Source organism: Aedes aegypti, chromosome 2 (assembly GCF_002204515.2).
Source record: "Aedes aegypti strain LVP_AGWG chromosome 2, AaegL5.0 Primary Assembly, whole genome shotgun sequence".
NCBI lineage: Eukaryota > Metazoa > Arthropoda > Insecta > Diptera > Culicidae > Aedes > Aedes aegypti.
The window spans coordinates 306,817,526-306,830,476 of NC_035108.1; positions in this window are offsets into that span (position 1 = coordinate 306,817,526).

Here is a 12,951-nt window from a genome sequence, read left to right on the forward strand (position 1 = left end):
ACCACTTGGCTGAGGAGGGCTTCTTGCATATTAAAGAGACCTAATTTAGGAGGGTTACGAAGTTGTTTCCTTTCTGCATTTGATTTCCAGTCAATTTTTCTTTTCTTAAAATTGAGGTTTCATTCTAAAACAAACTATTTCTTGGCTTGAGTTTGAGCTTAAGTTTGATTGGCCATCCAGCTTCGTAAAATCAGCTGTACTTACACAAAGAACCTACCAGATGATTGCATGGGACTAACGACACCCAAGAAAGTTCTTTATGAATTTTGGAACATTTTATGGTTTATGTCATTACCTAAAAATGCCTGGGACTCATTTAGTGTGTAACACAAAAAATATATATATATATTATATTTGTCTATAATCACGTAATCCACTAACACTAAAGAAGACTACGAAATACACGCATCTGTCAAAGATAAGTAATTAGGGTGGAATTAAAAGGTAGATGGTACTAATTTCTAGCTTTTTGTTTCTCCTTTAAGATTTTGCTCAGATGATTCGAATACATTAGAAAGAGGAGTAACATATGTTTCATAAAAAAATTCCATATAGTCAGTTGTACCGAGAATATTATTTTTTCATCATTGTCAAAAATCGGTAAACAGAAGATTGAAGCCTCTTCTGTTTACCGATTTTTGAACGAAAAAGCCATGATAGGTCCAAACTAAAAGTTATAAAAATCAAAAACAAAAATTCATACATTTTATTAGAAGGTTAAATCACATTGCAATTATTTCAGGACTTTAAAAAAGTGATAGCTTGAAAGAGTTATTTCCTGAACGAAATTTTTAATTCAAATCAACAAAGATCGATATTCTTTCGAAATATATTATTATTTTCCTTTCTGCGACAGTACCTGTTTCTCAGCTCAGTGAGCACTTTCTCAGTTCAAGGGTTCATTCACAAATTTCATAACGCCAATGTATGGGGTGTAACATTTCGAGGACTACCAGCCACAACACCCTTCAGCGTTATGATATTTCTGAAAAGGCTTTCAACAAAACAAGCCTTTTATTGACTGAGGGCTTTCCTTGTCAATTTTCCATTCTTGTACATATGCGCCTCTCAGCCCAGGGATGCCAAAGAACTTTTCAATGTAATAAGATCCCCCATCAATGGAATTCAAACCCATGCCCTTAATATGGTCTTGCTGAACAGCTGCGTGCTTACCGGTATTTGAACTTCTTGGTGGTGTTAAATTTCAATTTTGTTTTTAATAAATATTTTCCTTTCATATACATGCTGTGCTTTAGAATCATGTTGTTACAGTAATTTATACGTCATAGCTGCAAGCATTTCACCAGAAATTTTCCCTTTTTTAAATAGGCTGTTCTTTCTGTTGTTCTATATTGAACTGCTCATTGTTTTTGAAAGCAGTACATCCATAAGACAAAAACATGGGAAACTTACTGTAAGTATTGTAACAAGACATTTTTTAACCATTAGAAAAGCTAATGAAGCAATTCTATATGCCTATGGCATTTCCGAATTAATCAATGAATCCCTCCAAAAAAAAAAAAAAAAAAAAAAAAACTACGGTGAATCCTCTATATGTTTTGGGACAAATTTCTGTGAGCATACCTGGGAGTAATTCTTGTGAAGTTTCTTGAACACCCATAGAAAATTATCAGAAGATTATTAACGAACCTTTGAGACCAGACGCATCGTGTTATCCACAGCCCGAGTATGGTGATACTAGCAATTGCTTTTTTCTTCTCATTTTTTCCCTCAAATATAATCTATTAAAATACTATATATTTCATAAAATATAGAACTTCCACAGCAGACTCTCTAGAACAGTGGTTCCAAACCTTTTTGAATCTGTGACCCCCTATAAAGTTTTTCAAATATCCCGCGGACCCCCAAAAATTAATGTTCTCAAAATGAAAATATCTCATAACGAATCAACAGATGACCAAGGCAGACACACCAGAAAGTCCAATCTGTGATCCTCTGGAGTCCACTAAGCCCTCTGAGAATCTAGTCAGATGACTTTCAAATATATTTCCTAAAGTTTGATGAGAAACATCGCGGAATGATTTACTCAATGATATCTAGTTAAGAATATTCCAACAAAAACTCCCTCCAGAAATTTGTCAGAGATATTCCCACGAGTGATTTTTTTTTTAACCGCCTTATATATTTTTACAAGATTGCAGTATTTATAAAGAAATTTTTATAAAAAAATAAGTTAGGTGTTCACCAAGCATCACCTCTGCAACCTGCTTTGAAAATGAGAAAAATCTTGCTAATGGACTTCTTAAGAGCCCCTGACTAAACAAAAATCCCCGAGAACTCATCATTGACATTGTCAAGTGTCCTTCAAGAATCTTCGCAGAAACATTTGAAGAATAACTCCTACAGTTGATCGGTGTGCAGACAGACTGGACTAGATTTTATTTAAATCTTGTAGAGATAATCCAACAAATTGTTTAATGCCATCTTGGTTCAATTCATAAAATAGATAAGTTCAAAAAAAAAATAGTGCACATTTCTCGCTTAATCTGGGATAATGTCCTAAAATCTATTGGTAACCACGTGTAAAGCTAGTTGTTTCAGAGCAAAGCCACTGGTAGGTAGAGAATGACCCTTTCTTCACCAGTTATTAAATAACGTATAAATCGATTTGAATGCTCAGAAACAACGAGCCACATTGGGGAAGTGGTGGTAAAATGAACAGGGGTGGTAAAATGAACACCGCGCCTTTTACCGAGAAAAAACAAATTTCGATGAATTTTCATCACGCACGAACGATTTAGAGCATAAATCGGAGTGTTCAAGTTGATACGTAAGTCAATTAAAGTGAAAACATCATCGAAAACTAAGATTTAAGAAAACCACGTTTGAAAATTAGAACTGACGTAACTTTTAGCTCGGAAGACTGGAGGTTTTTAAGTGAGGTGAAAATCGTTGTCATATGATGTCAAATCTGATACTTTTAGGATTATTTTTGAATGGGTTACAATCATTAATGGATATATTTTCGGTAGGGCAATATAAATTTTCATATATATTTATTTTGCTCACGACTTTTGCATGATGTTCATTTTACCACACAGTACAGGTAAAATGATCATTTACATCGTTTTTTGCTAGCGACAAAAATATGTGAAAATTCATCTTTTTTATTCTGAATTCATGTCGCTGCTATAGATACCATCCCTATTTTGGATGTTGTGGGATAGAACTATACAAATTCCTTGTTTTTCTATTAGAAACACGATGATTTCCTTAAGGTGTTCATTTTACCACCCCTTCCCCTACATGGTTACCAATTGTATAAAGGGCGAGATTATAAGTTGTGCGAGATATTTTGTGATTGGTTTGGTAACGTTTTTTCTGAAACCATTTAAAAGCACTTAACATTTTAAAAGGTTCAGATAATGGTTTAGGAAATAATATCAAATATGTTAAAATCCATCAATAGCTCACTAGGGTATTTTCAGAAAACTTTTTGTCGATCTCGGCTCGAAGCTATCAAAGAATTTAAAAGATGAACATAATATTATTTTAAAATTCAAGCTCGCACTTTCATCAATAATTCTGTGGATAGGAAAACAAAAACAAGTTGAATTTTTGAAAAGTCAAAAATTGAACCTCCGCTTCTTAAGAGAAATGCATTGAATGCAATGATTTTTTCCTTAAATGACCTTCAATTAAAATGACTTTGCGGGCCACCTAAGATGTCTTCACGCCCCCCTAGGGGTCCGCGGACCACCGGTTGGGAAGCCCTGCTCTAGAAGTTCTTGGCTGATTCAGAATTGCCACCGGAATTTCTGAAAGTAAGTCTTGAGTAATTCCTGAAAAATGACTTTGTCAAATTTCCACTGATATTTTGTGGCATCATTGATGAACATATTTAGAGCAGATTTTGAAGATTTTCTGAGAGCTTGGTTTGCAGAATTGTTGAAGTAATTCCAGCTAAATATTTAAAGAATTTCCTGTGCATTAAAACATTTTACAAGAATCTATTGTTTCTCCTGAAAACTTTTACGATTAGCCGGGGCACTTTGGTGCTAATTAAAAAAACTACACAAATTCACATTTGTGCTTTTTGCTGTTCATCCATTTGCTATCTTGAAATAGATGAGGAAATCAGACCAATCTCAGTGGTTGTAAGGGCAAGAAGTTTGATCTATTTTAGTTACCTTTTTTAATAAAACATGTTTACATACAAAAAGGGATATATATTTGAAGTGTTGAAAATTACTTTAGATTACTAGAGAAACTATATCTATATATAAACGAGCTGAATTGCGAGTCTTAACCGCATTCTTAGGTATATTTTTTTCTCTTTATGCTCGTTTCATCAAAAAATCGCATGCTTTTAAAAGCTTATATGCATATTTATCGATCTACTGCAAATTGCAAATGTTTTTCTCCAAATACTTTGATGGGTAATGTCAACACAATATGAAAAAAATACATGGCAAATAAATTCGATTTTATTACAGCAGTGTTCCCAACTTTGATAATTTTATTTGTGTTTTGGAAGGTCTTCTTGAGATAAAGCATTTGTTTTTCTATTGTGCTTTTAATGTGACTTGGGGACCATATAAGCAACTTAATGAAGGTGTAGGTTATTTTCCACATCAAAACTGTATTAGAACTTCCATCAGGAAGTACTCAAAACCTAAAAGTTCAACTTATATCAGTTCCATTGAAATTTAAAATATTTTTCTCTAACTAAATAAATCAGTGACATTGATAAATTAAAAAGATATAGCATGCACAAGGTGCCCACTTTACAAAATGAACAGTCCTTAGATCCATTTGACAATAAGCTGATTATTCCATAAAGCTATGATGCTGAAAACTTAAAGTTTTGAAGCTGTATCTCACCAAGTTGCTGTAAAAACGATCACTTTATTACTATGATTTGGTATCATTTCAATGGACCCTTGGATTTTAGACCTCAAGAAACGTTTTAAGGAATTGATTTATCGATCGACGCAATCTTAAAGCACTTGTAAGGGATTGTCAAAGTGCTGTAGAAATCACAAACAAATCTCATTGCAATCACCATCCACAAGTCATTGCCCGGATGTGTTCGTTTTTGTGTGCGTGTGATTAATCAACCCTTTTGTAGATCCTGTCAAGTCAAACCCAATGCCCGTTTCGTTTGCCACTTGGTGATTAATGAATGCAAAAAAAACCTTACAAAACACTATTGAACATACAAAAAAAAAAGTGCGTCCCCTTCGACATTTTGCACGTTGGTGTCCAGGGGAAGGTAGTTGTCTGTCTGTGTGGCGTGGCGGGACATGCACCAGACAGGACAGAGGACATAACTGGTTCGGGAAGGTCTTCTTAGCATATGCAGGCCAAAACTTCCCAGTTGAGAACGAGGTTTGCACTGGTAGCACACTTAATGCACCAATACAAAGGTGAAAATTCTTCATAGAAAATTAAAAACTGCTTCATCCTAAAAGAAGTAACTCATATATATATTTTTTGACATGTTCCATAACTTGTTTTTGACTCAAAGTTGAAAATTACATTTTGTGAAGTGGATACCTTGTGCGTGCATTATCTTTTAAGTTATCCAATAAATTACAAATGGTTTTGTACTTCGATCGACTTATATTAACGATGTTGTGAGAATGTAAGAGACACCAAAGTCATTAAATTTCATTAGAATAAGTAACAGGATTGCAAACGATCGATTTTTAACGGTTATCAAAATCAAAAATCATTAGTTGGATTTGAAACTTGGAAATTGTTGTATTAGAAAAATAGTAAAATTTTTCACTTTTAATTAAACAGTTTGTGGTTCAACAGGTTCCACTGGTGTTATGTATGAAACAGTTTCGTTTATTTATGGATCATTATATAAATTATGTTGAAAAATAGCTTCATTTATCTTGGAGCCTTTTATGACTTCCTCTGGATCATTTACATTTTCTCATAATCGCAAAAACCTTTTGCCCTTTTTCGTTTGCACCCCCTGTGATGGATGTATGCTATATTTATGGCAGAAAAAAAAGTGTTGCAGACGTCATACGATACGATACGAATCGGAGGGGGGCAATGATCTCCCTCTCTTTGGCGGAACGGCAAAAATAAAACTGCAACAGTGAATTATAAATTCAGCCAAAGGACAACAAATTGTTAATCCCCTTCATTTGTTCGAGAGTGGTTCGCGAATTTTATTCATGAACGCGATCGAACGCGCCGGTATTGTTGGTGGCTGGGGTTTGCAGGAAGGGTTTTTTTTGCATTACTTTGGTTGGCCGCATTCGGGTTTGCATTGTCGGGATAGATTGAACCTGCGACAACATTTAGATAATACACCGAATATGTCAATGTATTTTGAAGGGAAGTTTTTCAACCTGTTTATGATGGAAAGACACAATGCTGAACCAAAATTTTTCAAAAATAAATAGCTCGATTGGAATTTTAAATATTGTACTACAAATTTTTTATTGTTTATTGTTTTTATTGTTATTTTCTTCTCGTTTTAGGTACACATCATATTGACTTTGGAACAGTTCATGTAGTTTCAAATTGGAAAGGTTTGTAAGCTAATGCTTAAAACGTGTACAGTTCATATCGAAAACTGATTAAAAATTCAGAAAAACAATTAGGGTGGGTAATGTATGTTACACTACCGCAGGGTTGACGTAGGACTACTATGGACAAAACTAGGATAGGATAGGATGATAGGATGTTTGATGATAGATGATAGGTGCTGTAATTGTGAGTATAATTGAGTATAATTGAGGTTTTAATGGAGATCTGTCATTTGGTTTGGAAGCTTTTTCAGAGTTTCGGATTACAGGACACGACCGCATGACGTTAACTACGCCATGTGATTTGCTGCATTTGAATTTAAGTCAATTGCCATAATTGCAACCTTCTTTTAGCTATAGTTCAGAATGTAATGGTTTGTGAATTTAAGAACAGTTAGGAGCTCTTCGTTCGGAAAAGTGCCCCAGTCATCGATATCGTGATTGCCACCGTAAATTTCTATTTGCCGTATTGTCAATTCTTTTTCTTCTTCTTCTTGGCATGACGTCCTCACTGGGACAGAGCTTGCTTCTCAGCTTAGTGTTCATTGAGCACTTCCACAGTTATTAACTGAGAGCTTAGTTGCCATTTTCACATCCGTATATCGTGTGGCAGGCACGATGATACTCTAGGCCCAGGTAAGTCAAGGAAAAGATCCTGGACCGACCGGGAATCGAACCCAGGTACCTTCAGCATGGCTTTGCTTTATAGCCACGGACTCTAACCACTCGGCTAAGAAAGGCCCCAATTAAATTTATCAATGTCTTAGAGAATACATGAAAAAGTTGCTGATTCTCAAAACATTAATTATTGATCAACGCATTTCACTTCATTTTTTTCGGTTGGTAAATGGCTGGGCATGGCGTACTATTGGTACCTCGCGTACCTGCAGGAATAAAATAGACCCCTCTGTGCGGTCCTTAGCCTCTTGCCCAGCAACTCCTATCCCTACATCCTCGCGGTACTGGCCGGAGTACAAGTAACCTTAGGGAAGATCGGGTAACCAACCAACGGTGGGAACTTTGGTCGTATGCTGACAGGGAAGGGGGGGTTTGCTTTTGCTTTTGCTTCTGCATACCTTGAGCGTTTGTACTCCATGTTAGGAGCGGCTCACAACAGCGTCTGTTTCCCATGTCAGGGGCGGCTGATAATCGTCCGAGTGCCAAAGAAGGACTCTAAACTAAACTGTGCACTATGGTCCTCCGAACATTTAGGAGGAATGGTCCTCCGGAAATCTAGGAGGTTGGTGTCAGGCCCTGCAAGCCAGCCGAAAAAAAATCAAGCAACGAATAATCAACGAGAGAATACCGAACGGGACAATTGGCAAAGACCACAGTGACGTCAAGGGACTAGCGATTGGAAGCTCGGTACATGGAACTGTAAATCTCTCAACTTCGTCGGGAGCACACGCATACTCGCCGACGTGCTGAAGGTCCGCGGATTCGGCATCGTAGCGTTGCAGGAAGTGTGTTGGAAGGGATCAATGGTGCGAACGTTTAGAGGTAACCATACCATCTACCAGCTTTTATAGTGATGGGTGATATGCAGAGGCGCGTGATCGGGTGGTGGCCGATCAATGAGAGAATGTGCAAGTTGAGGATCAAAGGTCGGTTCTTCAACTTCAGCATAATAAACGTGCACAGCCCTCACTCCGGAAGCACTGATGATGATAAAGACGCTTTTTACGCGCAGCTCGAACGCGAGTATGACAGCTGCCCAAGCCACGACGTCAAAATTATCATAGGAGATCTAAACGGCCAGGAGGAGGAATTCAGACCGACGATTGGAAAGTTCAGCGCCCACCGGCTGACGAACGGAAACGGCCTACGACTAATTAATTTTGCCGCCTCCAAGAATATAGCCATTCGTAGCACCTACTTTCAGCACAGCCTTCCATACCGATATACCTGGAGATCACCACAGCAGACAGAATCGCAAATCGACCACGTTCTGATTGATGGTCGGCACTTCTCCGACATTATCGACGTCAGGACCTATCGTCTCCGTCCACTATCTGGTGATGGTCAAACTGCGCCCAAAACTCTCCGTCGTTAACAACGTACGGTACCGACGGCCGCCCCGGTATAACCTAGAGCGGCTCAAGCAACCGAATGTCGCAGCGGCATACGCGCAGCAACTCGAGGCTGCATTACCGGAAGAGGGTGAGCTGGACGAAGCCCCTCTTGAGGACTGCTGGAGTACAGTAAAAGCAGCCATCAACGATGCAGCTGAGAGCAACGTCGGGTACGCGGAACGGAGTCGACGGAACGATTGGTTCGACGAGGAGTGCCAGGAGGTTTTGAAGGAGAAGAATGCAGTGCGGGCGGTCATGCTGCAGCAAGGGACCCGGCAGAACGTGGAACGCTATAAACGGAAACGGCAACAGCATACCCGTTATCAAGCCGGCTTCGTTGACGGCCGATCGACAACGGACTAGATCTTTACTGTACGGCAAATCCTCCAAAAATGTCGTGAATACCAGGTCCCAACGCATCACCTTTTTATCGATTACAAGGCGGCATACGACAGTATCGATCGCGTAGAGCTATGGAAAATCATGGACGAGAACAGCTTTCCCGGGAAGCTCACGAGACTGATAAGAGCGACGATGGAAGGTGTGCAAAATTGTGTGAAGGTTTTAGGCGAACACTCCAGTTCGTTTAGATCTAGAAGGTGTTATGCGGAGAGCCGGGCTTAACAGCCGGGGTACGATTTTTACGAGATCCAGTCAATTTGTTTGCTTTGCGGATGATATGGACATCGTTGGCCGAACATTTGAAAAGGTGGCAGACCTGTACACCCGCCTGAAACGCGAGGCAGCAAAAGTTGGACTGGTGGTGAATGCGGCCAAGACAAAGTACATGCTAGCTGGTGGGGCCGAGCGCGACAGGGCTCGCCTAGGTAGCAGTGTTACGATAGACGGGGATACTTTCGAGGTGGTCGACGAGTTCGTTTACCTTGGATCCTTGCTGACGTCTGACAAAAACGTTAGCCGTGATATACGGAGGCGCATCATCAGTGGAAGTCGGGCCTACTATGGCCTCCAGAAGAAGCTGCGGTCAAAAAAGATTCACGCCCGCAGCAAATGCACCATGTACAAAACGCTCATAAGGCCGGTAGTCCTCTACGGGCATGAAACGTGGACGAACCTCGAGGAGGACCTGAAAGCACTTGGAGTCTTCGAACGTCGGGTGCTTAGGAGGATCTTCGGCGGTGTGCAGGAGAACGGTGTGTGGCGGCGAAGGATGAACTACGAGCTCGCCCAACTCTACGACGAACCCAGTATCCAGAAGGTTGCCAAAGCTGGAAGAATACGATGGGCAGGGCATGTTGCAAGAATGCCGGACAGCAACCCTGCAAAGATGGTGTTCGCTTCGGATCCGGTTGGTACAAGAAGGCGTGGAGTGCAGCGAGCTAGGTGGGCGGATCAAGTGCGTATCGATTTGGCAAGCGTGGGGCAGAACCGAGAATGGAGAGATGCGGCTACGAACCGAGTATTGTGGCGTGAAATTGTTGATTCAGTGTTATATGTGTAGATGTTAACTAAATAAATGAAATGTATTTCACTACAATTGTCTACGAAGGCTTAGCAGTTTCTGTATACTTTGTTTCTAGCCACATGTATAGTTATTTTTTTTCGTGAACTTCATAATATTCAAAAATGCCTATAGATTTCTTTGTAATGTTCTGAATGAAAACAAAAAAAATACTTTGACTTGGAATAGGTGGCGCAGAAATGAGGGTTCGTCAAGGGCATCGCTATGCCTCTGCTTGTTATGTCGAGTTCCTCTAAATCATTGGCAATGTACATCAAAATATTGAAGATCTTCCTTAAATAGTCCTTAGAAACTCTACCAGAATATTGCATACGGATTTCTCCAGAAGCTCCAGTGAAAACAACATCAGGAATTTTCGTAAGAATTTTAAAATCACCTCCTTCAATTTTTTCATAGATGTTGCCAATTAATTTGTGTTTTTTTTTGCAACGGTTAGTTTAACATACCAAATGGCTACAAAGTAAAAACTTGTTCAGGGCTATCCATTAACCACGTGGTATATTTTTGTTTGGGATTCCAGGCAACACCTTCCTCCACACCTTGGTCATTTAGCCAGATCCCTTCCTTCTCCTATCAATGATCACGTGAAATATGGACGACCCCTTTGATTATCTGGTATCTTTTTTATTCATCATTTAAGTGGAAAACATTTAAAAAATAATCAAAATTCTCTATGGTTTCCTTGAAGGTAAATTTCTAGGAAAAATTGTTTAAAGAATTCGTAACGTAATCTCGACAAATATATCTATAAAACAACCTGGGAAGAAATATTAAGTGATTCCTTGAGTTGTTCATAAGATACTTTGATAATGAGTATCTAAACTTATCCCTGGAATTGTTCTTGATGAAACTGCCGGATGTATTTCTAGGTAGTTAAAGGAAATGCGGAAAGCCTGATGGACTTCCAAATATTTGATGGAGGACTTCATCAATGAGTTGTGGTTTTCTTTATATGTGTTTTTGGGTCCGATTTAGGAAGCAATTTCACGAGAAATGCCTTTGAAAAGTTTTTCGATGATTCTCGATGTAACTTTGAAAAAACCTAGAATGGAATCCTAGTGAAAATTAAATAAAAATTGGTGTGTTTTTTGGAAGAAGAGCTAGAAATATTCATAGTTGATTTTTTTTTATTAGGTAAATCAATTTAAATGAATGGAGGAGTTCCTCAAGGAATTTATGAATTATTTTCCCAAAATAACTTTGGGAAAGAATTTCTAGAATTTGTTAAATATCAGCAAAATAAAAAAAAACTCGTTGAAATCTTTGAAATGTTTTTCGAATTTAAATAATTATTTTCAAGGATCATGGTACAAAACATTTAGGGACAAAAAATCAAAATATAAAACGTCGAAAGGCCAAAAGGGTTAAATAATTCAATTCGTGAGAAATTATCTATTTTTTGAATAAACTCTTTCCCCTCTCTGGAATAGGATGGTTTTGTCAGTCATCTACTATTTGAACAAAAATTACCTTTGTCGAGGTAAAAAATGATTTTATATTGACAACAAAGCACCACTGCACTAATAGTATTGAGATACAAATTGATTTACTTTGAAACACTTCAAGGCTGTCTACGGTAGTGAAGGCCATCTTTCAAGAGTGGTTGATAAGATACTGAAATAATGCCAAAATCCGTAAAAATGTCTCTAAATCTAATGTTCTGCATAAAAAACTTGAAATAGCATTAGGAATATTAATAGCATTTAATAATTTCGAAGTTTTGAATTTGAAATCTCAGGTTAAAGGGTGCTAAGAGATCTCTCCCAACCAGAAAGTTTCAGAAGAATTTTTGCATGAATTGACGAGGTCCTGCAGCTTTTAGGTTAAACCGGCCATCAAGCAAAAAAGGAATTGTTTGTTCGATCCTCACAGAAACACGTTATGCTTTTGTGAATATTGAAGTTCGATTTGCAGATTTGACAAATATTGTATGTGTAAACATAAGCATCAAACATGTAGAACAAGACTTCGTTTTACTTTTAAAATAGCAATTGGCAATGCCATTATTGTTACAGAAACCAATGGGTCAGCATTTCAGTAAATTTAAAGTTTTTCAAGTCATTAGTTCACTAATAATCATTTCTTAGAGAGCTGTTCTGTTGGACAAGCCTTTCTTTTCTTCAATTATCCAAAAATCCATTTGGCATTATCGAAGAAAGAATCATTCAATTGAAAAATTTATTCATTGCAAAATTTCCCCCATGAGAAAAGTCAACCTTGCATGACTTCTGCTGTGAAGATTTTCAAAATTCTGCTACATAATTTATTTATGAATCAAATTCTATGTCGCTGCTGTCGTCTCCCTAAACTCATTGATGTACAGTGATACCTCCATGAGTCGATGTTCCATGACTCGATATCGACTCATGGAACCATACTAAAAGCAAAATTTCATGGTTACTATGATGGTCCCAAGAAGTAGCTTTCCAAAGGATTGCTGTTCCATAACTCGATATTTCCATGAGTCGATGGTCCCTTCGATATCGACTCATGGAGGTTTCACTGTACTTACATTGTACATGTGTTGAAATTTCGCTCGTGTCTCGTTCGCACAACACCGCGAGCACGCGTAGCATCGAATAAAGGCAGGCTCGCCACAATTGCTCAATAATTCAGACTGTTTGCTTTATGCTCGCGGCCTCCTCCGGATGATGATGCTCGACGCGAGTTGAATAGGCAAAATTAAATTACTTTCTTTTGTCGGGCTCCGTTCAGAGTCGGGATGTGGAAAAAATGCCTTAACTAATGGTAGAATGCGTCCTTCGTTATTGCCATCACACACGTCACCTCCAACAAAAACTCGGTTTCAGATCTTTATCATCGTCGGAGAATGCGCGATTGATATTTGACCAATTGGTGTCGTATTTGTTAGCCCCTCAAT